Genomic DNA, 22607 nt, shown 5'->3' on the forward strand with positions numbered 1-22607 from the left:
TTACATCAGACCTTGTCCCTGCTTAAAACACTCCAGTAAGTTTCCATTGCATTGGGAGAAGTAAAATTTTTTCAATGGTATAGAAAATTCTCCTAAATGTACTTATTATCCTATTACCTGTCTGGCTCTCTCTCTTGAGGCATCTCTCTCTTGCCAACTCTGCTCCATTCATAGTGTTCTCTAGACACAATGTTTCCCTGCTTTTTCCTCAAAACTCCAAAATCTACCTTCCTCATCTCTTCCATCTCCTTCAGGTGTCCTGACCACCCTACTTTTAGGATACTAAAGTTTTGTTTTATTTCGTTTAGTTCTTGGGCATACTATTTGTCACCCTGAGAACTTCAGAAATCATGTGTATCAGAGCAAAATATGTTTTTTTTTTTTTTTTTAATTTTTTTTAACGTTTATTTATTTTTTGGGACAGAGAGAGACAGAGCATGAACGGGGGAGGGGCAGAGAGAGAGGGAGACACAGAATCGGAAACAGGCTCCAGGCTCTGAGCCATCAGCCCAGAGCCCGACGCGGGGCTCAAACTCACGGACCGCGAGATCGTGACCTGAGCTGAAGTCGGCCGCTTAACCGACTGCGCCACCCAGGCGCCCCGCAAAATATGTTTTTAAATTACTGAACAATAATCTTAGACATTATAAAGGACAATATATTCTTATTTTTGACCTGCTTATGAGTATATTATATGATTAAGTATATTCATCAATATAAAAAGGTAGACAGTAAAATGAACATTTTTTAAAATTTATTTTTAAGTAATCTCTATACCCAATGTGAGACTTGAACCCAAGACCCTGAGATGAAGAGTTGCATACTCTTCTGACTGAGTCATCCAGGCACCCTGAACATGTTATTTTAAATAAGCCTCACACTAACAGTTATGCTATGCTTTCACAATAAATAGGCAAAAACTTAATGCTTATTAAAACTGTAAATTATTCAATAATTAAGTAGTGACAGGCTTGTTTCTACATGTGGAATTTATCATAAATCTGTGTTTTCTTCCATTGTAAAAAATCTGATTTCCCACTAATGCAGATATGAAAGTTTTTAAATGATAATTATAGAAGGAAATGGTAGTGAGTTACATATTTCCACATTTTTAGTACATATCTTACATGGTATTTTAAGAAAATGGAATATAGAGGTCCCTGGTGCCTCAATTGGTTAAACATCCAACTCTTGATTTCGGCTCAGCTCCTGATCTCATGATTCATGAGTTCGAGCCACGGGTCAGGCTCTGCACTGTGTCAGCATGGAGCCTGTTAGGAAGTCTCTCTCCCTCTCCCTCTGTCCCTACCCCATGTGCTCTCTCTTTATAAATAAATAAATAAATAAATAAATAAATAAATAAATAAATAAATTTAAATAAAAAAAAATAGAATATAGTGGAAATGTATATAAATACTTCCTTATTTGATAACAAGTATTTTTCATTTGAAATAGTATTTCTTATTGTTTACAAAGAATATCATATTACTAAGAAGGAATTGTTTTTTCTAGAAATAACAGGAAAGTATTTCCTGAGTATATACTCAATAGTTAGATAACCAATCTATAGTACCAAATGGAATTTGACACAGCTCCTCTATAGCTTATCTCCACCTTTTCTTACTTTATACCATTGCCTATCTATATTTTATTTTAAACAATGTAGAAGTATATTCCATATGATGCACAATTGATTCTTGGGTAATTCTTTCTTTTTCTTTCTTCTTTCTTTCTTTCTTTCTTTCTTTCTTTCTTTCTTTCTTTCTTTCTTTCTTTCTTTCTCTTTTACTTTCAAGGTATGTTTTTCCCTGTTCTATATCATTAATCATTAATTACTTGAACATTTAGTTTCCATTGGCATCACTTTACAGACCATCAATAAAGCTAATGTTAAGAGCGATCCCTAAAAAAAGAAAGAAAGAAAGAAAGAAAGAAAGAAAGAAAGAAAGAAAGAAAGAAAAAGGTTGATCCCTATATCAGTTTCCTTGAACTTGACAATCTGCTATTTTTTTACTCTTCTTTGTTTTCTGTTCTTCAGTGTATTGTCAATCTTGCTGACAATCCTGATAGGGTAGGTACTATGAATTAATTTTTCAAGCAAGATAAGATGAAAAATATGAAACTTTAAGTACCATATGATTTTTAAGTACCATATGGATTTTCCTAAAGCAGAATTCTACCATTGCTTATAAAAGTTGTGTATAGAATTAATCATTAATATTAGAAGGGGGTACAAATAATGCTTCATGCGTTGTTAGTTTCCTCTGAAAATTTCAGGTTAGCCCTCAATCAGTATTTATTAGGCTTATCAATCATTAATATTAGAAGAGATAATAATTACTAACCTAATGTATGCTAATGGTTTCTTCTCTAACAGACACATAATAAAAGTCAGAATATGATCCTAAATTGCATTAAGCCATTTAAACCATTTTATGAAAAGTCTTCACTCTTACTCATATACACTTATTTCTGAATACAAAGCTGGCTCCTTTTTGAGTTCCAATTATGAACCAGCACCAACTAGTTCAATATGATTGTTTAATTGATCCAAAATATTTGCCAATTTGCTAATTGTGTATTAAAAATTCTACAGTTCATTTCGTAGAAAGACTCAGATACAACACTCTAAACATAGGAGAGATCTCTCATCTCATTTAAAGAAGGGGGTATAAATAATGATTCATGCATTGTTAGTTTCCTCTGAAAATTTCAGGTTAGCCCTCAATCAGTATTTATTAGGTTTATCAATCAATTTTGTTTAATTTATGCATCTTCTAATATCTTCTTAGCCATCTGTCTTCTGAAAGATATGTGTTTTTTTAAATTATAAAAAAGTAGGTCTTTATTTTCTTCTTTTAGAGATAAGATTTGTATGAATTTCTATTTATTTTTTCCAGGTAGATGTTTCTACTTTAAATTACCAAAGAGAAGAAACACTGGTTATATTTGTTTTAACTGTATTTAAATATTGATGCATATAATCATATGATAATATTGATTTACAATTACATAATAACTGCTGAAATCCAAGTTAATGTTCATCCAGGTGTTGCAAAGTAGTTTTAAGATTTTTTTCAAATGAACACTTTTTTCAAATGAAATCATAGAAACACTCCAAATACTTAACAAATAAATGTAGAACATCTCTGTGTGAAACAGATTTAAGAGAATAGGAGTCTGGGAGTCTTTCTCTATCTGTGTCTCCAGAACTCCATGATTTACCTCACAAATCCTAAGAAATTTCCAGAGAAATTTATATGCTGAGATAATTGATTTTGTTTCTTGGGAAAATGGGAATGGAGATGTGTGGTTTAGAGATATACATTAGGAGGCAGATGACTGGCCTATGCCAAGTGTTAGTGGAATAGTGGTTAAAGACACACACATGCATGCACACACACACACACACACACACACACACACACACACACTTATTCTGAAAGTCTGGCAATATTCTGTAGATATAGAGTTGCTCTCAAGAAAGATTCTACTCTGCTATCTGTAATATGCTGAATGTACTTTTCTAATGGATCTGAAAATCTTCTTTCATAAAGCCTATTTGTAATTAATTCCATATTGTGGTTTACACATTTGACATATGAATCATTTTTATGCTATACTTATTTTTCAATTGAATTTAATATGCTCAACATGATAATAGGTTTCATGTATCATTGGAATAAACTGTTATTCTAAGATACTTTTTGAACAAAATTTATTTTCCTCATTTTTCAAGCAGCTGTACAAGAAAATCTTAAACTAATACTTGAAGAGCTAATCCAGATAAAGAAATAAAGTACATAAGGAAAAGACATTTTTGAGAGAACTTCTCTACTATGTATTGAAACTAGAAACATGGAAAAGAAAATAACCTTTAATAATTTATTTTTTAAGTAATCTCTATACCCAAGTTCACAACCCTAAAATCAAGAGTTGTATGCTCTACTGACAAAGCCAGCCAGGTGCCCCAAAATAATTCTTTATCAATGTAAAATTAAATCAGAAAATGTACTTATACAATGGGATTACATAAAAATATAATTCATTCTCACATATAAGTAAAATTACATGGTTAATAAATCGTGGTATATTAGGTACCTGTTTAGAAATAGGTCATCAATTTCTAGATCATATAGCTTTGCAAACTTAGGTTGTTTGAAAAGTATATTACAATTTTCATTAAGAGTTAACTACCACATACTTAGTAAACTAAAAATGTCCTATTACAACTTATGTCATTTTTTGTTTCCTTCCTGGATACTTGCTTATTATATTTGACACAGCTTTGAAATTGGATGTATTGTCTATGTTAATGCACATATTTAGCTAACAATTTTAATTATTCAGAATGAAAGATAAAAATTTTTTCCTCTTAACTGTAGTCATAATTTGGAAGAACAAATATAATCACTAGATTGAAAGTGATTTGACAATATTGTTAAGTCTAAGATATTCAGGTATATTACAGTCTGGGCTTCCTTTAGGCCCAGGGAAGATGGGTGGCCAGCTGCCCTGGGGCCAGTGTTTTAGAAGGCCTGGATCTAGCTTTCCTTCATCCCTGACTCTAACCATGTCCCTCTCTATAGTATAAACAATCTTAAGTGTCAGGAGATGCTATTCCCACCTGAACCCCTGGTACCCTTCTTGATCCACTCAGGATGTCTAGAAACCTGGAATTTCCTCCTCAAGGACTGTTGCTGGGCACTCTGACTATTGCAAAGGCGTGCATACCTCTAAACCTGAGGGTAGCTAGGAGGCAACTGCTGGTGGGTGGAGGGGAATTGAGCGTGGGGGGTAAAGCCCTGGGACCATAAATGCCTGGTGGGGGCACAGTAGGAGGTCAGAGAAATTTGGAAGCTGTTCTTCCTTCACACTTTGGCGCAGAACTCTGGAGTCTAAGCAGTATAAATTCAAGTCAGCACTTCCCGGTTTTTATGAAGATATTCATCAAGTAGAAGGATAAAATATATTTTATATTATAAATTGCTGCTTTAATTTGTAACTTTCAAATATTTATAAATATAGTATGTAAACCTCTATCTGTATTCTGGCCATAGGCACCCCAATATTGGACATGAACCTGATAATGATGACAGTCTGCAAAGCAAGTAAAGGAAGGAAGACACTGAAAATAAACCATCCTGACAACTAACTGGAATAATTTAGTTTCTAAATATTTATTTTTAGCTTGTTTCCCCCTTTTGGGTGAGCTGAATTAGCAGTCCACATGGTCAAATAAAATGATGAAAATGTGTATACAGTCCAATCTCTCATTCTATTTGAGAATTGACAATTAAATAATACAAAATTATTTCCTATTCTTTTTAATTTTATAATAATATATAAATATATATGGATGTCAGATAATTAATATATTTGAGAAACTAGTATATTTTAGAATGAATTTTTCATAAATTTTGTATTTTAAAATTCTGAATAAAATTATCTTGATCCAAATGACACTGAGGAAAAATCACAATTTACATTGAAGTCTTATATACAAAAATAGAAGACATAATATGTGCCTCAGAAGATATTGAGTTACTCTTCAGAAAATAGGATTTTTAAAAATATTTTCTGAGAAATTATTCATGAGGTAACAATATTTTATTAACATAAGAATCCTGAATGATGATATAAACACTTCTAGTCTCAAAGTGTATACAATAATAGGATTTTGTTGAAACGTGAATCATATATGATTACATCTTCATGGATATTGTCAGAGCACCAATTTCACGTATGATTGATTTTCAGAATATGTTGAATGGAATACATTTTCAAGGTCCATTTATTCAAGATGAGGTTCAATTCACATAAAACATAATTTTTTATGAATTATAAAGACAAAGAGTCCCCAAAAACACCAGACTTCATATGGTTCCTATAGTAAAGTTCTTTTATTAAATGATACAATATTTTTAATCATTACTTTTTACATAGGTTAATACACATTTTTTTTAAAAATATACTCTATAATCTGATTATTCCACTTAGCTTTCTCAACCAGCATCCAAGAAAGGACATTTTTCCCCCCAACTTTTCTACACTGAATGGATATGCCAAGTTCTCTCCTCTTCATTCATTCATTCATTCATTCATTCATGTATATATTTATTTATGGAACAAATTGTTCATTGAGACCCATATACTGGACACAATGCTAGCTACTGGGATATAAACACATGTAAACACATGTATACACACATATATGCACACATGCTAGATTATTACATAAGTTAAGAATAAAGAAAGTAATTGGATTTAATATAGATTGCTAAACTTTGTAATAGAAGAAAACTTCTATCTGCTAAAAGTAACCAAGGTAATCTCATCTTCTCTTCAACATGATCAATATGATGCCCTTTGAGTAATATTGAATTTACTTCATGGTTGTATATATCCTATACTTATATTCAGAACTTACATTCATACACATCCCCAGAATAAATGGATTAATTGAAATTATCCTACTCAGATTTGACATACATGTTAAAAATAAACAAAGCATATTAAAACAGTTATAATAATTATATTCTATATTTTCAGACGTTTAGAAGAAATATGGAAGATGTTTTAAAAACCAAGCTTATAAAGGTGAAAATTTCAATGTCTGTTATAAAAAAAATACTAAATGGAATTAATAGATTAGACACTGCAGAGGAAAAGAAGCATTAACTTGAAGATATAGTAATCCAAAATAAAACACAGATATTAAAAAATACTGAAAAAAATAAACCCAGCATTTGTGAGTTCTGGGACAAATTTAAATGGTCTAAAAATTGTGTAATTAGAGTCTCTTAGGGAGAAAGTATGGGGGAGGGGGATGTTAAAGAGAAAAATATGTGAACAATCTTTTAATGGGAAGAAAATTATAAATTTAGACATTAAAGAATCAAGTAATCAAATTAGTCAAAACTGGTGATTTGGGGAAAATCTTAAGGCAGGAAGAAAGAAAAAATGCAAAGTACATAAAAACAAAGATAAGAATAGCAGAAGATTCTTTGTGGGAAACACAAAAGAAGATTATGAAGTAGCATTTTTAAAATACTGAAACAATTTCCATAAACCTGGAATTCTATATACAGTGAATCCTTCAAAAACAAAGCTGAGGGGTACCTGGGTGGCTCAATCAGTTAAATGTCTCAATTTCTTAGCTCAGGTCATGATCTCAAGTTTCCTGATATTGAGCCCCAGGGAAGGCTTTGCACTGACAGCACAGAGCCTGGTTGGGAATATCTCTCTCTCCCTCTCTCTCTTTTTTTTTAAAAAAAATTTTTAACGTTTATTCATTCCTGAGAGACAGAGAGAGACAGAGCATGAGCAGGGGAGGAGCAGAGAAAGAGAGGGAGACAGAATCCAAAGCAGGCTCCAGGCTCTGAGCTGTCAGCACAGAGCCCGATGCAGGGCTCAAACTCACAAACTGTGAGATCATGACCTGAGCTGAAGTCGGATGCTTAACCGACTGAGCCACCCAGGCACCCTCCACCCCTCTCACTTTCTATCTGCCCCTGCCCCACTTGTGTGCACATGCTCTCCCTCTCTCTCAAACACACACACACACACACACACACACACACACAGCTAAATTAAGGGATATTTTTGATATTCAAAAGCTAAAATAATTAATCTGTAGCAGGTCTGCACTATAAGAAATATTAAAGGAAGTTCTTTATGCAAAAAGAAAATTATACCAGATGAAAATATAGATCAAAACACAGGAATAAAGAGCATTGAAAATGGTAATGATATAAATAGTAATGGAAGGGTTTTTTTTACTAATATTTTTTAATGTTAAGATGATTAACAAAAACAGGAACCATGTATCATGGGACATAAACATATAAAAAACTAAAATGAATGACAATAAGAGCCAAAAAGCCTAGGAGAGAAGGAAAAAAAGTTTCTCTCATAAGACTTCATAATATTTATAAAGTGGAATAATTTAAATTGACAGTTAACTGCAATAAGTTAAAGTACATAGGGTATACCTTAAAACAACCACAAATATAACAAAACAGGAGTTATAGCTATCATCCAACTGGAGTTATAGCTTACATGCAATCATAAAAGGTATACAATTGATCCAGAAAAATAAAAAAAGGAAACAAAGAATCTATAAGATGAACAGAGAACAAATAGTAAGATTATAGATTTCAGTATAATCACACTGATAGTTACTTTAAAGGGAAATAGTATCCAACCATCATATTTAAAAAGCAGATATGATCAGATCAGATAAAGTAAGAGCCATCCATATGCTGCCTGGGGGCGGGAGGGGAATGTTAAGTACACAATTGGGCAAAAAAGTAAAAGTGACATATATTGCTGGCTCCTCTGAAACTCAAATGTTTAATAAAACTTGCTCTGTTTTCTAACAGGAAATTTAGAACCTGCAGTTTGCCATTCCCAGTGGTGAATGTCAAGCACATAACTGGCAAATAGGTACTGGGCCTTTTCCTTTTGTTCCAGGTGGACTTAAATGTATTGGTGCATATTCTGGGTTTGGCCCCAAATACCTAGTGACTGAAGCCAATGCTCCATATGCTATCAAGGACTGGAACCAAAAATACTGTACCAGTTTGAAGCTCTTAGGTACCTTTCATCAGGTCCAGGCACTCACTTCACTGCCTGCTCAGTGCAACATGGGAGAAGAAAGATGAAATCCAATGGACTAAGCATATTCCTTATTGCCTTCAAAGGAATGGACTAATGGAATCAGAATAGACAAGTGAAAGTCTGCTAGAAGGGTGGTGGGTGATGGTAAGGTGAGACAAAAATTAAAGAGCTGGCCTATAAACCTCTAGTGCTATTTACCATGAAAACAACTACGTGGTATAAATTATAAGATAGATGTACATTATATGATTTTGAGGCTCTTGTTGAAATTGGAAGACAGGGGATGAAAGATGATATAGGAACTTAGTAGAAATCTTCCTTACATTACCATAACTTTCTTTTTCAATGCAGAGCTAATAGTCCCTGGACCTGGCTACCATTAAGAATCCAACAGGCTAGCAATTTTTGAAAATAAGGTACTTTGTCCATTAAACTGAACTTCCAAATTTTTTTTAATTCTACTTTTATCTTTATTGATAAAATAAGGCAATTTTTAAATTTTTTGAATCTAAGGATACACAATAAAATAATTAATGTCAATTGAAGAAATAATAATCTATTCCACAAGAAGTGTGACAAAATCATACCACAAAAATTATATAGAAATAAGTCTGTGTGCATAACACAAATTAAGTATCTAATACAGTAGAAGCACATGGGCTTTGGAATGAAAAACAGCACTGGTGGCGGTCGTAAGTCCATTGCTCAGTGGTTCTTTTCAGCATTTGTAACAATTAAAATCATGATATTTTATTTAGTCAATTTTACTTTCCAAATGTGGTTACAACAGAATCTCACAACACACGTGCTCTTTTGCAGTGTGACTTTGCCCCTCCACCTTCAGGAGATTGGTAGAAGTTCATCCCTCTCCCCTTGAATATTGGCTGACCCTAGTGACTTGCTTGTCACCAATATCATGCAATAGAAGTGACACTATAAGACTCTGGAGACTGGATTAGAAAGAGGCTTATAGCTTCTGCCTGGGTAACCTTGGAATACTGGTTCCATGCTCGCTGGAAGCCTGTCTCATGAAGAGGTCACACTCGGAATCTCCAGTAGATAGCCTCCAACTAGCCTAGACTTTGACTCACTGCAGCCCAGGGGTCACACATTTGAGTGAAGCCCCCAGGTAAGTTGCCCCAGCAGTTAAAATCACTCCTGCTATTCAACTAGAAAGGCACTGAGGCCTTAGACATCATAAAACAAAGAGAAGTCCACATCCATATCCTTCCTGAATTCTTGTTCCAGAGAACATGCGAGTGTAATACAATGGTTGTGGTTGTTTATCATTAAGTTTGGGGTGCTTTTGAGGATTGAAGAATTAAAGATATGGTACAAAGATAGCTGACTTATTAAACAGACCAACCGTCAGCCTCACTAAGGGGTAGTTTCCTTCTTTTATTCCCCTTAGATCAAGAGCTCAGATGGCCAAATTAGAGTTGCTAATACATTAAAACTGTGAAAAGCTCAGAAAAGAAATGATGGCAAAATATACATCTTTAGATAAACCACTACACAGGTGAGCAAATAAATAAGAAAAAAAGAAAAAGAAAAAAGAAAAACCTACCATTTTAATAGCAAAAGCCTGTTAAAGTATATAGAGTGAATGAAATAATATTTCAATTTAATGTATACTGAATTTTCCTATGTAGTTCTGTTCCCCCCACCCCTTTTTTTAAATAAAAGACTTTGTTTTCCTTTGAATGTTAGAACCCAGTGATAATGCTGACTTTATGAGTCACACAGTTCAGGGAGAGGGCCTTGATTCATAGGAACAGCCACAAGCTAAGTTGGGAGCCTGCGGTTTTCTCAGCATGGCTCTCTTGTAGTGAACTCTTCAGGACAACACGCTATTTCATTAAATCATTCCCCTTCTAACCAGCTTAACTACTATTTTCCCATGCAGCTTCCCCTAAAAATGCAATAATTCTGTTACTTTCTATTGTATATACTTCTCAAGATATAGTATTTTGAGTTTTCCTAAAAAAACAAAAGACTAATTAGGTGGCACCAATTCTGTTCAGGAGCAAGTACCAATTCTAAGACAAACATGAACTGTCCTTTCTGTAAAACAGGATATGACAGGCTGCACTTTCACCCACTTTTTATATTCTGGAGCCACAATTCAGTTTGCACTTCCCAGAAGAATGTTATACCAGATCTGAAATTATTGATGTTTATTGAATTTGAATATTAACATTTTTGCCTGTTGGAAAAGGCTTAATTTCCTTTACCTAATAGGTAAAAGGTAAAGGCTTAATTTCCTTTACCTAATAGGTAAAATGAAATGGTAAAAAAGATTAAAACTTGCATTGAGCAGTGCCTGGGTGGCTCAATCTGTTAAGTAGCTGACTTCTGCTCAGGTAATGAGTTCCGGGCTCGAAGGTTCATCAGTTGGAGTCCAGGATCACGCTCTGTGCTGACATCTCAGAGCCTAGAGTCTGGTTCAGATTCTGTGTCTCCTTCTCTCTCTGCTCCTGCCCTGCTCACACTGTCTTTCTCTCTTAAAAATAAACATTTAAAAAATTAAAAAAAGAAACTTGGATCAAAACGTGCAAAGATTGTTAATAAATATGCACCTAGGTTTCCCCAGCCCACATCGCCCTGGGAATAAATATCCCCACAATAATCATTTAAAAAGTGTATCTCAAATAATTATAGGAACATTTAACCACTTTAAAATCCTTCCAAGTGATAGGAATGATACAAATTCTTCCTGGCTAAGATATGATATCTAAATTTTCTCTTTATTCATCTCAGCTGTTATTGTGACATTCAATGACACTTTTTTCTTGGGTCTAGATTCTTCATCAACATATTTTTCAACATACCTGAAACAGAATTTTTGTTGGGTGTACATTAAACTCCTCTGTTTGACAGTCAGAAAATTTATTTTTTCTTCAAAAATTGAAATAGATTTTTAGTTCTATTATATGCACGTGTAGTAGTTCATTTTAAAACAGCTTAAATTTGAATGAAATATTTTTATCAGGCTCAGGCTTACTTGGAGAATCTGAACTGATTCCTTAGAGTCTTCTGGTCCTTTCACATATCTGATAAAGTTCATATATTTTCTTTCCCTGTGTCTGTGTAACGTCTGGAGAAAGTAAAATAATTTATGTCCAAGTTGTCTTGGTTTATATTAAAAACTTTCAGGCACTTCTAAATGGAAAAGCAGAAAGACTTCACTTGTGATCATTTATTTTGCCAGCTAAGAGGGCTAGTTGTCTGGGAGTAATAGGAATTAACTGCATTAGAGGTTTCTTTTATGACTGAGGAAGGTATCCATATTTTGTTTGCTTGCTTGTTAGTTTTATTGTAGGCCCACATGACTTGAGGCCTTTGCTTATCTGCACTTTGCAAAACTAACCCTGTTAAGAATCCCTGCATCAGTCAACTGCCTGCCACCTCATTCCCAAATACATACATAATAAATACAGTTAACTTATCCTGCAACCTCTGCCCTGTTGGAAATTGAGACTGAGTTCTTTGACCACTCACAGTGTCCCTGTTCTGAGTTTCAGGATATTAGTGAGTTTCTGCTAGTGAGATTATACTTTCAAATGTTTATTGGATGAGAAGAAATGTCTAAAATCAAGTATCTAAACTCCCACTTGGTCTTAGTCAATTTGGGCTGCTATTCCAAACTACCAACATTTATTTCCCACAGTTCTAGAGGCTAAGAAGTCCACGATCAAGGCCCAGCAGGTTCAGTTCTTGGGAAGAGCTTACTTCCTGGTTTGCCAACAGCCATCTTCTCCTTGTATCCTCACATGGTAGAGACAGAGCCAAGAGAGAGAAACAAGCTCTTATGTCTCTTATAAGGGTGCAAATCCCCTTCGTGGGGCTTTACTTCATGACCTAATCACTACCCCAAGACCCCACCTCATGATACCATCACAGTGTGGGAAGGGAGGCTAATATTTTAACCTATGAATTTGGCAGGGACACAAACATTCCATCCATAATACATCTTAAGCAACTGTTTAACAAGAGCAATATATGTAAGTGGAAATAAAAGTAATAAAGAGTGAAAATAAATAGAAAACAAAAAGAATAGAGAAAATCCATTAAAACAAAAGCTGTTCCTTTTAAAAGGCTAGTAAAATTGACAAATCACTAACAATACTAATAAAGGAAAACAGGGAAAAGACTTTAATATCAAGATTGAGAGTGGATACCTTACTATAGTTTCTACAGACATCAAGTAGTAATTTCTTAATATTATAAGCATCTTTTTGCCAATAAATTCAAAATATTTGATGACTTGGACCAATTTCTTGGAAGACACAAATTAACTATGATGGTTCAAGAAAAATCCAAAAATCTGAATAGCTCTATATTAATAAAAAACTTTGGGTTCATAATCAAAAACCTTCTCACAAACAAGGCATGAATGTCTGTTCACACTATTTCTATTCTGTTTTGTACTGGAGATTCCGTTCAAAATAATAGAGGAAACAAAAGTCATGCAGAATAGAAAATAAATAGTTGAGTGTCTTATTCACAGATCACATGATTGACACTCTCCCAAGGAATCAAAAAAAAAAAAAAAATCCTCTACCACTAAGGCTTGAATTTGGGAAGGTCACAGTACACATGCTCACTGTGTTTTATACTAGTAGAAAAACTGAAATATGATATTTAGGGAAAAATATATTTAAGGAAATATGATATTTAAGGAAAAAATGGCACGTACAGTAACATCAGAAAGAAACACTGGAATACTTTGCTCCTAGATTGGCAGACTCAGTCATTAGTATGTAAATTCTCTGCAAATTGGTCTATAGTTTCAGTACAATCTCAATTAAAGTATCAACAGGCATATCTACAAACTGATTCTAAAATGTATATAGCTGTAAGAAGGATCTACAATAACCAAAATAATCTTACAAAATAAAAACGCTGAGAGATGTTTTAAAATTCAGTTAAAGCTACAATATTTAAGACAGTGTTATATTGATGTAAGGACAGATAAATAGATCAATTGAACAGAACATAGAATTCCTAAATGGACCTACACATATAAATTAAGTAGATTTTGACAGATTCCAAAGCAATGCAACAGGGAAAGAACCTCTTTTCCACAAATGTTGCTGAACCATATACATAAATGCAAGGTCATAAACTGTCCATCACAAGTCAGCATTATAGAAATGACAAAAAAAAAATTCATAGACTGAGAGAAATATTTACAATGCATATAAATGACAAAATACTTTTATTCAACATATGTAAAGAACTTCAACAAATCAATAAAAACTCCAAGTAAATTTGAGTAAAAAAATTTGAAAACATAGTTCACAAAAAAAAATATTTACATGGAAAAGAAGTATATGAAAAAGAGTTCTATAACTTCAGTCATCAGTGAAAGGACATTAAAAGTACAATGACATACCACTTCACACCTACTAGAAGAGTTAAAATAAAATGTCAACACCCATATTGGCAAAAATGTGGAGCACTTGGAGCATTCATACATTGCTGAAGCAACGCAAAATTCTGAAATAACTTTGGAAAACTGGTGTTTTTTTTCAATTAGGCTAAACATGTATTTACTCTATGACCCAGCAATTTCACTCAGGTTGACCTACCCCCCACCAAAAAACTAAGCATATATAAGTAAAATAATTGCATGTAAAATATTCTACTAGCTTTATTATTAATTGGCAAAAGAACGAATGTCAATCAACAAGAGAATGGATAAACAAATTCTGATACAAGAGAACGAAATTTTAGAAAAAAATGATCTGCATGAATCTTGACACTAGGTTAACATTATGTTGAGTAGTAGAAGCTTAATACAAAAAAGTTCATAAAGTATGATCACACTGACACAAATTTTGAGAATTGACAAAATTCATGTATTTTAATAGAACCAGAAGTGTAATTGCTCTACAAGTTGAGATTAATTAGGAGAGACAAAAGGGAACTTTCTGGGATGATAGAAATATTCTATATTGTAATATTTTTCAAATAGCATCAAATTATACAATTAATATGTATGAGTATGAGTTAATACTCAAAGTCATCACGTAACGTTTCCCTCAAAAAGAAAACCATACAAAAAGTTCAAGTGTTGGTGAAGAAGGTAAATCACTTTACTCCTTAATGTGTTTTTGTTTGTTTGGTTTTTGTTTTGTTTTGTTTTGAGAGAGAGACAGAGCACTAGCAGGGGAGGGGCAGAGAGAGGGGGAGACACAGAATCCACCAAATCCAAAGCAGGTTCCACCCTCTGAGCTGTTAGTATAGAGCCCATCACGGGACTCAAACTCATGAGCCGTGATATCATGACCTGAGCCAAAGGTAGATGCTTAACCGACTGAGCCACCCAAGCACCTGGAATAACTTTACACCTATACATTGCTGATAGGAGTGTAAACAGGAACAACCACTTTGATGTACTCTTTGCCAGTATCTACTGAACATACACATTCCCACACCTAATTACTTATGTAAGAAATATGAATGCATAGGTCTCCCAAAAGAGATCTAAAAATGTCTTCAAACTACTTTATGTATAATTGACATAAACATGAAACGAGACAAATATCCACCAAAATAAGAGTAATATTTCTCAAGAGTAGCAGTATTTGCATTTTAGACCAAATAATTATATGTTGTGGAAACTATCTTGTGTATTATAGGAAATTCAGCAGTATCCTTGCCCTTTATCCAAAAGGTGTCATTAGTAACCCCACTGTTAATGACAATCAAAAATATCTTCAAACATTGCCACATATACCCTGAGAGGGGGAAATTACCTCAGTTGAGAACCTCTAAAATAAACAAATATAGGGGCGCCTGGGTGGCGCAGTCGGTTAAGCGTCCGACTTCAGCCAGGTCACGATCTCGCGGTCCGTGAGTTCGAGCCCCGCGTCAGGCTCTGGGCCGATGGCTCAGAGCCTGGAGCCTGTTTCCGATTCTGTGTCTCCCTCTCTCTCTGCCCCTCCTCCGTTCATGCTCTGTCTCTCTCTGTCCCCCAAAAAATAAATAAACGTTGAAAAAAAAAATTTAAAAAAAAAAAAAATAAACAAATATAGCATATTCACCCAGTGGAATATTACTCAGCAATATAAAGGAATGTTCTATTGATAAACACAACATGCATGAATATAAAACAAAGTAGTCAAAAAATTAGTATGTTGGTAAAAGTTTAATTGCTCTCTAAGATGAGGTGAGGAGAGGTCGATATGCGGCATTTGCTAATTCTCCTGGTTTCCACAACTATGTTGAAAGCTACCTTTTTAGTGTTATCAGACTTATGTTTTTAGGGAGAATATTTCTAATAATTAGGCTATCCCAAAATATTTGGAAAGGGGGCATACCTTCATTAGTAAGTTCACAGATACTGTGTGACAATTTACTAAGGATGTTACATAAAAACTTACGAATCCATAAACTTTGGGGTCTTTTCATTTTGAAAGTTTGTAATACTAATATTTGTCTTCAGTATCGACTACTCATTTCCTGTTTATGAAACCAAATGGACCGAAACTTTGAGTGATTTATATATATTTTTTTTTTAATTTTTTTTTCAACATTTTTATTTATTTTTGGGACAGAGACAGAGCATGAACGGGGGAGGGGCAGAGAGAGAGGGAGACACAGAATCGGAAACAGGCTCCAGGCTCCGAGCCATCAGCCCAGAGCTTGACGCGGGGCTCGAACTCACGGACCGTGAGATCGTGACCTGGCTGAAGTCGGACGCTTAACCGACTGCCACCCAGGTGCCCCAGAGTGATTTATATTTTTAAACAAGTTCTATTTATATTTATTTGTAAATTCAAAATGTATCTTTTTATCTCAGAATAAATTACGATATATTTTCAAAAAAGACATTTATTTAGATACCTATATGTGTGTAGAAGAGTCTTTTTATACTTCTGAGTAAGTAGAGGTCATAAAAGAAAAAAGGTCTCATTTAGAAGCCAAAGATAACATTGGGACCATGGTAATTTTTTCTTGAGGTTATGGTGTTGGGGTGCTGATAATAAGTATATAAAATGTGACACTGGATTCTACTACTTAAGAATACACTATTGAGATGCCTGGGTGGCTCAGTCAGTTAAGCATCTGACTCTTGCTGTCAGTTCAGGTCATGATCTCACGATTTGTGAGTTCAAGCCCCATGTCAGGCTCTGTGCTGACAGTGTGGAGCCTGCTTGGAATTCTCTCTCTCCTTCTCTCTCTGCCCTGCTCCCTCTCTGTCTCTCAAAATAAACAAACTTAAAAAAATGCACTATCAATAGTAATAAAGGATTCAAGAAAGGTAACAGCTTTTGACTCTAACATATTTGGCATCAATTTGTAGCTCAACTTGAAAGGTCAATAAGCCAACAGAAATTCTGTAATATGGATATCCTATTTAGATTTTAAGTAAATATCACATGTGAACTTTTGACATTTGAATTTCACTTTTCATATCCAGCTTACTAATTTTTTTTCTCTACAGACTTACGATGGTTATGGATAACAAACTATGTTTTAATCACTAAAGAATTATTTAGCAGATTTTGGGATTTGAAAGGTTCCAGATTGAGCCTTTACTTCCTACCTCAAGAACCGTCATTGAAGCTACCAATATTAATTTGCAAACTGAGGATTATTTTGTTACACAATCCGACACCGATGTCATTCAGTAATTAGGGGGAAACTACTCTCTGTAAACGACATTCACTCCCATCACACCTGGTACAACTTCTTAGGAAACAAAGGAAAGTGAATACTGGGCTCCACCTTATTTTTCATATAATTTGGAGAATATAAATTAAATTAATATTAGTAAAATAGACTTGTAATTGACATTTGCCTATCTATATTACATCCTTCAGCAGACTTCAAAAATATTTCATTTCAAAAGCATTTCACAAAAGTTCTTTAAATTTTCAATAATGGTTTAGGCAATGATTGTGTATCTATTTTTATAGACCTTAACCTTTAAATCCCAGCCTCTTGTGCACTAAATAACAATGCAAGGTGTTTTTCTATTTTAAATTTTAAGTATATTTTTATAATTGAAAAATATTGAATACAGGAAAATATTTTTCATAATTCACCAGTAAGTCAAAACAAAATGAAAAATAAGAAAAAGTCTGATGATTCTGGTTGCACCGAAGTAAAGATAACTTCATTAGAGAGGACACTATTATCAGAATGAAAACTAGGAGCAAAAAATGCAAAGCAAAAAATTTCTCACAAATCTAATAGCAATTGGCCATAGCTGTTTCCAAATTGGCTTCAAATTCTAATTTTTCATTTTACACTCACCAATATTATGAGAATATGTGCTTAAGTCCTCACATTATTGAATATCATCAAGCTTTAAAATATTTGTCAATCCAGTAAATGTTCACAGACACTTATTTTAAGAATGCATAAAATTAGATATCTTTTCCCTTTTTATTTGCCATCTGTCCTTTATGAACTATTTGTTCACTTTGAGGATTTAATTTCATGATCTCTTCTGATGTACCTTTTGTTTCTAGATGAATGAAAAACTATAGTTTACAATGAAGTATACAAATGTAATTATAAACAAGATGCATAATTCAAGAAGTATATTACTGGGAAAAGTTTTATAAGTTGACTTAAGTATCTGAATTAAAAGTAAATGATGTACTTTTTACTATTCTTCAACTCATTTCTGTAACTTTGAAATGAATTTGAAATAAGTAGTTAAAAACGGAAAAGGAAAGCAACAATGCAAAATGCCTTTAAAAGGAAGGAAATTGACAGTGGTCTGGAAGGAACCCATAATATATGTGTATGGATATTCAAAGGTCTCAGTTACAGAAAAGCCAAGTTTGTTTTAAGAGCAAAGCATCTGCCCCTTCCAAATAAGGGAACATAAATTATTATACTTGGTTATGGATGTAACAGCATGCCCTTGATATGTGTTCAGAGTACCATACTATAGCTGTAGTGAGTAGATTGATTTCTTTGAAACACTTAGTGCCAGGTGATAAGAAATCTTATTTCATGTAACTTACTATGCACTGTAAATATTAATTTGCACTTTTGTCATTGCATGCATAACACAGTTATTCAGCATTTCTTAAAAGTTTGTGAAACTCACAATATTAAAATTATTTCAAAACATTCCCAAAGATATGAAATGCATTGAACTTTCTTAGAATTCAGACCTAAATGCAATTTGCTTTATTCGGGGTCTTTCTGCTTCTGTTCTTCAGAATATGGCCATAATCTCCTATAATTATGAAGTATTTCATACATTGAGCAAGTTTTACAGCCCACTAAAAAGCTAATTAATGTTGAGTTCAAATTGCTTCTCTTACACTGACGTTGCTATAAGTAGTTGGCTTGGCTCAAATATAAAGTGCACTTTCCTTTTTGACCTTATCTAACTGAATGTGAGGGTAGCTCATTAAGAGAATTTTAGCATTCCTCTTGCATGGATATATTATTAATGCCTGGCTTTCAGAAGCAAAAAAGAAAGTGGGGGCAGGGATGCAAAATAATGAAAGTTCAGACAAGGTCAAATACCACATGCAGTTTAACATCTCTCTTAGTTTGCTCTTGACATTGGGCAGGAAGCATCTCTAGAAGTCAGATGTCACAAAGGGAAGTGCTTATGCTTTCTTCCCTGTACTAATCTTTCTAATTTTGGTCTCAGCAAATTCAACCTAAGGCTATTTAACCTCAGTGAGAATTTACACAAGGCAGTATTCTTGCTGTGTCTTCTAAAGAAATGTATTTAAGCATATATATATATAGATATATAGATATATAGATAGGATGCATCTTATGGCCACCTCAAATCCTCCTGGTTCCAGCCTTCCTCCAGCCTATTTCTGCTTACCATTTCTTTGTAGGCTCTGACCGGCTTTGTGAAGATATTCTGGAAAGAAGCTTGCCTCATCCCATTGCCTTGTATTTCTCCTGTCCTACTCTAGGAAGTATGGGTTCCCTGGAACTGTGAGCAGTTAACATTCATGAAACCACTCTACTTAATGAGGATAAATTATTCTCCTTTTCTTCCAGCTGCAGGGAGTTCTGAGCTAATTTCATAAGAGTCCTCAGGAGGTCCACCTGGATAGAGCTCACGTGGCCAGGAGCAAAAGCCCACCTAATATTGCATCCTTGGATGTTTTTCTCATTTCCCTGTTTTGTTGTTTCCTTAACTTCCGCTCCCTGGGATAACTTCCCAAATAAACTATCTATGTGCTAAACTTTTCCTTGATCATGGCTTTCAGGAACTGTAGACAAGACATAAAGCAATGGACATGGAGAGATTTTATTAAATATAACTGTCTTGTGCTTTATTAAGTGAGAAATAGTCTGAAAGTAGTTTCTAAGTGTTTTCTTTTTCACTGAATGGTAATTTTTCAAGTAAAGGACTAATATAGCATTGTCAACATTGTTAAACAGGTATGAATACTTAAATATCTTCTTAACATCCGAGGTTCTAAAATTTTGCCCTACATGTGAATCTAAGAAATGCCATTTGCTAGAAGTATGACTTTCACAAGTTATTAATGTCTCTGAGCCTCTATTTCCTTATTTGTAAAATGGGGACAGTAATAGCATACTAGAAAGTTATACTAGTAGTCCTCCCTTAGCCACAGGGGGTATGCTCAAGACACCCAGTGGATGGCTGAAACTGCGGATCATACTGAATCGTATATATGTGTTTTTTTTTTTCCCTCTACAGCTATACCTATGATACGATTTAATTTATAAATTAGGCACAGTAAGAAATTAAGAAAATACCTAATAATAAAGTGGAACAACTATAACAATACACTTATTACAGTATAAAAACATTATAAATAATAATAATATATATAATAAAAAGTTATGTGAATATGCTCTTCCTCAGAATATCTCATTATACTGTACTCACCCTTCCTGTGATGTGAGATGATGAAATGCCCACACGATAAGACGAAGTGAGGGGAATTATATAGGCTGTGTGACGGAGCATTAGGCTACCACTGACCTTCTGATGATATAGCAGAGGGGGATCACCTGCTTCCAGACCCCTGTTGACCATAGGTAAATGAAACTGCAGAAAGCAAATCCACAATAAGGGAGAAGTGCTGTAGCAGCATAGTAAATAATGAAGTGTATTATATCACCCTTGTGGCATAACAAACCAACCCCAAACTAAGTGGCTTGAAATAGTAACCACTGAATTTACTCAGGATTCTGCAGTCTGGGCTGGATTCAGCAAGGCATCGCTTCTGCTGCTGTCTCCTGGAATCATTCATGAAATTCATCGTCATCCAGAGACTGCAAAGTTAGGTAGTTCAAGACGGCCATGCTCACAACTCTGGTGGTTTGCTGAAGTGCCTTAATCTTCTCCCTGTGCCCCTTTGCAGGAGCACTGGAGTTTCTTACATTGAGGTAAACAGAATTCCAAGTGAGAGTAGTGTGGGGAATAAGCTTAGGGATTCCCTGAGCTTGCCCCAATGGGTTAACAAGGCATAAAGAATTAGAAAGCCATAGGATGTACACACCCAAGTTTGGGTAAACAAGATTAGGTTAGGCATAGACCCCCAGTATAGGGCAAAGGTGTAGTTTAGGCCACAGCAGGGCAAAGTTGCCCAGAGCAGAGCTAATTAGCAAAAGAAAGGCACATTGTTAACCCATTAGTGCAAGCTCAGGAAATTCCTAAACTTATTCCCCACAAGTAGAATTTATAAAAGCACCCTGAGGATGAGGCTGAGAAGTAACAAAAATATTCCTTCTGATGTTCCATTGGTCATAGCAAATCATGGGGATTGGAAAGAAAGAGTAAACTCCACATATTAAAGAGAGAAGCAACAAATAATATGTGACCATTTTTAAGGTATGTGCACCTCAAGGGCAGTATTTATAAATAGCCAGGGGCGTCTAGGTGGCTCAGTGGTTGAGCATCTGAAGTAGGCTCAGGTCATGATCTCACAGCTCCAAGAGTTCAAGCTCCGCTTCAGACTGCTGCTGTCAATGCAGAGCTCACTTACGATCCTCTGCCTCTCTCTCTCTCTCTCTCTCTCTCTCTCTCTCTCTCTCTCTCTCTCAAAAATAAATAAACATTTAGGGGCACCTGGGTGGCTAAGTTAAGCATGACTTTGGCTCAGGTCATGATTTCAGGGTTTGTGAGTTTGAGCCTCTCATCGGACTCTGCACTGTCCGTGTGGAGCCTGCTTGGAATTCCCTCTCTGCCTCTCTGCCCTCTCTGCCCCTCCCCTGCACGTGCGCTCTCTCTTTCTCTCTCTCAGATAAATAAACTTTAAATAAATAAACTTTTTTTTTTTAAAGGTTAGTTCTGCCACTTTCTATTGGTCATAGCAAATCACAGGGATTAGAAGAAAGAGTAAACTCCACCTCTTAGAGAAGCAACAAATAATATGTGGCCATTTTTTAAGGCATGCACCTCAGGAGTTTTTATAAATAACTAAATACAATGCGGCACATAGTCTGTACTAATAAATTTTTTTTTTTAAAAAACAGCTATTTTCACTACTTAATTTTATACTATTATTTTATAAAAGAGCAATTTATTTTTCCTAAAATATCTGAAACTCAATATCTAAAAATGAAAAATAATTCTTTACATTTAATAAATTTAGTCTAGTGAAAACTGAGCATATTTTCTTATCTTATTTCACATTTCACACAAAATATTAAGTACATATTTATAGATACATATGTACATATTATATGCCTATGCATACACACACACACACACACACACAACACTAAGACTAGTCCCAGCAGCAGCAGAGTTTAGTACTTATTGGTCAAATGCATCACTTTCTCTTTTAAAATCCAGTCATATAAGTCCAGTTTGCCTAGTTTTTGAACAATGGTTCTTATCGCAACATGGCCATTCCCAGGATTCCCATATAATTTTCCACCTCATCAGACCTAGAGCAGACAACTATAAGAAGAACACATCTATTCTGCTTAGGAATGGAAACAAATTACAGGGTTGGAATTGTGTGGTTTCCTGTTCCACAAATGTTCCTGAGCTTCCT

The sequence above is a fragment of the Puma concolor genome, chromosome B3 (genome assembly GCF_028749965.1).
Source record: "Puma concolor isolate L17-30 chromosome B3, mPumCon1.1.hap2, whole genome shotgun sequence".
NCBI classification, from domain to species: Eukaryota; Metazoa; Chordata; class Mammalia; order Carnivora; family Felidae; genus Puma; species Puma concolor.